This window comes from Malus domestica, chromosome 03 (genome assembly GCF_042453785.1).
Source record: "Malus domestica chromosome 03, GDT2T_hap1".
NCBI classification, from domain to species: Eukaryota; Viridiplantae; Streptophyta; class Magnoliopsida; order Rosales; family Rosaceae; genus Malus; species Malus domestica.
The window spans coordinates 5512637-5517723 of record NC_091663.1 but is presented as its reverse complement, the minus strand read 5'-3'; positions in this window follow the sequence as shown (position 1 = coordinate 5517723).

The window sequence follows — 5087 nt, the reverse complement described above, 5'->3', positions numbered from 1 at the left end:
TGAATGCGGTTTCAGGCCGATTTTTGTCGGCAGCCCGGGAAGTTTCGCTACGGCGTGAATGGCAACCATGCCTCCATTTCTACAACTTCTTGCACGCTTAGCAGGCAGATCAAATGCATTCATGATGGGAATCATCTGACCTCTTCCAGGAAACATCATGCACCTCTGATAATGGGCTTGCTGCAGTCCTGCCTTTTTGTGAGGAAGAAGTGGAATCGAAGAAGATGAACGAGAGGGCCGGTGAGGAAGGACTCCAGGAACGAAATTCGAACCCGAACTCACATTCACCGTCGCAGAAGATGAAGAAGTGGAATCAGGAGAAGAGATGTAAGTGGAAATTCTCTGAATCAAATCGTCGAACAGATTATGCGAATTCTCACGAATCAAAACCCACTGTTTCAAATGCCGTCATTTCCATTTTCCTCCGCCAGATCTGTGAATTCTCATAATCTCTTGCACCACCCACTTCTCAAGATCTGCGAGATAGCTTTTCCAAGTGAGATGGTAGCGTCATCCGCTCTAACGATGGTGACATCGACGTCGCCATCAATGGATCTACAAATCTAAGAGGCAATGATGCGGAGGCGGAGTTGACAATCGACTTCTCTCAACTAAGGAGACGATGGTGAACCCGAACTCACAAGATCTGGATGCTGGCCAGGTGGGTCATGCGAGGAAGACTAAGACCGAGATAAATGAACTGATGAGGCTTGTTGCTTTAACATTGGGCTTGTGGGCCTGGGCACGATGATGAACCCACCAGAGTTTTGATTTTGATCTCCCTCCTCATCACTAACAAACCACTTTGAGTTCTGAGAGATTTTCTTCCACATCTTCTCTTTTCATGAACCTCATAGAAACAGGTGAGAATTGGAACTTCATGAGCTGGGTTGATTTCAACGATGATGTGGAATGAGCGTAGATTTTGATCCCAAGTTTCTACAGATTCACGGCGGAGGTGAAAATTTGAGAGAGAACCGACATAGCTTTTCGTGTCGATGCCCACAGACGGCGCCAAATGTTGATGCATAAAACCGGAGGTCTTGGAACAACGTAAATCCGACTGTGAATCTGCAAGAAATGTAAATAACACAAGATGTATCGTGGTTCATCCCAAGGTTTGGGCTACGTCCACACTAATTATGTATTTATCTGAGAGGTGAGGAAGAGAACCTCTGTAATGATAGGAGATGTGAGAGGGGTGAGAAGGCTCCAGAAATGGCCTCTGAGGGTGAGAATAAGGCCTCCCCTAATTGTGAGGGTGAGGGGTCCTTTTATAGAATAAAGACTCCTCACTTATTACATATTTGCCCCTTCCTTTATTACATAATTACATTTAAGTCCTCCGAGTATTTATACGAGGTCTAAATACGAGACCCTAAATATGGTATAAACAGAATCTTTTATGTCTATATACTCATTTTTTTTATAGGAATTGTTATTAGCACTCTAAAAATCTCATTTGACACTCCAAACTTTCTATAATTAGAAAGAAAAATACACTTGTGAGGAGTGTAGAATGAAATTTTTGAAGTGCTAATAACAATTCCCTTTTTGATAATGAGTAAAATAGACACATTATGAAGGTAAAATGTAGAAAGAAGAACTTGAGAAGACACTAATTCTATTTTGTTGGAAGTTAAAGTATACATGGATAAGACATTTCTAACAACATAATTAAACTAACTTGCTTATCTATTTAACAAAAAATTCAGAAAAATTATAGCTCGAAGAGATTACCTATCAGGCTCGATACTGACTTTATGAACAAGCACTTGCTATATTTAGTGAAGAGGAAAGAAAAATTAACTAAGCATAAAAATTATAAATGCATTGCACGCTCCTGCTTTATCCCTCTTTCAAAGTTGTTCTAGTGTCACTTTTCGATTCCTTTGATATTGTCGTTAGACGCCGGAGAACCATGAGTTCTAACTTCTAGGCATTTGTCTAACCATTTTCATTCCTCATGTGCAGAGGGACATGCACACTTCTCCGGCTGATTAGCTTAAATCACATATGTTTAAAAAATTACACGCGATTAACTGCTCTCTTGTCATATAATTTTAACAATATATTAGAGTGTTCGGTATTCTAGACAGATGCAAATATGAGGTTGATATTCAAGTAAAGACTGAGCAAGATCAAAAAAATCACTCACTGTCACACACACAGTAATCTGGCAAAGGGAACATTTTTCTGAAATCCCATTTACCAAAAACAAATAAATAACCCCAACGTGAAACACTGTACCGGTCATTTGTCATTTTCACTCAGTCTCACTCTCACCCTTCTTTTCTTTATATATACAAGAAGATGAGCATACACTTTGTGTGGACAATTTCATTTTCTTTTTTGTTTTTGATTAAGGAGTGTGATTAGTTTTTAAAAATTTTAAAAAGAGTATGAGACAATGATGATGAAATCTCTTAATAAAGGCATATTTTTCTTAATATTACATAATTACCATTTTGCCCTCTTTATGTAAATATTGTGTATCAAAAGTTAGGGTAAAATAGGAAAATGGGGATATGATTAAGGAGTGTGATTAGTTTTTTGATTTTTTAAAAAGAGTATGAGACAATGATGATGGGATCTCTTTATAAGGGCATATTGTTCTTAATATTACATAATTACCATTTTGCCCTCTTTTATGTAAATATTGTGTATCAAAAGTGAGGGTAAAATAGGAAAATGGGGATATGATTAAGGAGTGTGATTAGTTTTTTAATTTTTTAAAAAGAGTATGAGACAATGATGATGGGATCTCTTAATAAGGGCATATTTTTCTTAATATTACATAATTACCATTTTGCCCTCTTTATGTAAATATTGTGTATCAAAAGTGAGGGTAAAATAGGAAAATTGGGGATATGATTGTCATTTTCTCAAAAGATATAAAATTACTATTTTGCCCTCCTCATGTCAATATTGTGTATTGAAAAGTGAAGGCAAATTGGAAAAAGCGGGGAAATAGAAGAATATATATATAAAATATGTAATATTTTTCTGGGAATGGGTGCATAGCTCACATTTATGGCTCGTTTACTAATTTGTAATCAGATTGAGAGGAATTGAATCGAAAATGAATTGAATTGATGAGGAAATAGAATAAGGTGAAATCAGAATCAGATTTCTGTCGGAGTTGTTTACTAAAACTGTCTAGAATCGGAGTAGGAATGACATTGATATATATAAACTGTTTACTAATTCACATTAATCAGAATGACAATTAATATGATTACTAAAGTACCCCTACTTTAACTAATTTATTTTATATGCTAATTATTTTTAGTAAAACTTTTATTCTTTTATTTATTTATTTTTTTACTAGAGAGAATAATTTTTTTATCTTTTATAAAACTTTTAAATTTTCCTAATCACATAGATTACTTCAAATTGATATGAAAGAATCATTTTTTATTTGCTTCTAACTCTTAATCACCCTAAACCCTATTAGAAATACCAACATAAAGTAAACTAAAATCAAATTTTACTTCCTTCTCTCTCTTCCCCTTTTCTTTCCAATCTTTGTTTGCAACCGCTTGACCAAAACGCTCAAACTCACCATTAAACTCTCGTCCAATGGATGTTGCCCAATACACAGTATTCACACCCCACCATCCAATCTCAAGAGGAACCACAAAGCCATGACCCACCCCATCAACAAAAAAAAAAATCCAATTTTTCAGGGTGAAAGTGATATAAGTTCTTTCCTTCTCTTCTGTTTGGGTGTGCAAATCGCAATTTCCTTGAGGATTTAGACGTTCGTTGTTCCAAATCATGGTCGTCGTTGTGGCATCGTTTCAAACCCTAGGCGATCGTTGTTCCAAATTGCAGGCATTCGTCATTAAGTGCTACGACATCATTTCAGATTGCGAAGGTAGGGTGGTCTATGCTGTGAGAGAAACAAATACAGAAGGGAGTGATTGATGAAGGTAGGAGTTGTTTTAGGAATATACATGGGTATTTTGGGTAGAAAACTTTGATTTGTGATGGAGCCCTCTACCCAGAATTCAATTACCACCTCTACAGAGGTAATCCAATTCCAGGAAAATCTGGAATTGAACTCCTAAAATTGGGTGGACCCCACATAAAATCTGATTCCCAATTGCTAGTAAACGGCGGAATGCTTCGGGAGGAATTCAATTCCATTTCTCTCCATTCCACTCCCGATTGGTAAACACACCATTAATATATTGCCATGTATCGATCTCTCGTTGTTTTATCAATTGTTCAAATTCACACGATTCCTTTTCTAACTCAGAAAATTTAAATAAAAATAGACTCTTGTGATTATAAAAAGCTCATGAATGACACAATGTTAAATAACATCCGGATCCTCTTTGTAAGGATTCTGGAGATCCTCTAATCATATCCGTTCATTGTACATCGTGCGATCAGTTTTTGTCAGGTATTGTTTATATTCAATTTTAAATAAAAAATTTGCAACATGATGTACGATGAACGGATGTGATTTGAGGATCTCCAAAACTCTCCTGCTTAATAGCATCAGCTATATATAAAGAAAATCTTATCAAAATATAAATTAAAAATGTTCTCTCTACCTTTTTTCTGCTTAAAAAAATTAAACGAACAGTAATTTAATTGATTAAGAAATTTCACTTCATAATATTTGATATCTCTAGATTTTGATTTCTTTCACTCCCTCCTTCTAATGCGTTTGTATAAAAAAAGTTTAAACGAAATTAGAAATGGGTGCAATCATACTGTTTAATCTCAATCAACTTTTTCTTTTATGTTTTAGGGCAGAAAGGAGAAAAAATCTCAGGAACCACTATATTGATTTCAAATCTCGGGAGCCAAAATGAGGAGTTATACAAATTTCAGAGATTATTTTGGCTAAAAAGCTTATATTTTTCCCTTTAATTTTCAAATTTGGGATCACACCCTCCTCATTGCTCGGATTCAGCTTTTAATTTTGGTATATGGGACTTTGGTGATGGACAAGGATTATCTCCCCTTTTTTTTTCCTTCATTTCTTGTTTGAACGCTCAAGATTTTATCTTTATAGAAAGAGAAATATATATATATATATATAAAGAGTAGAGAATAGGGGTTGTGTGCTC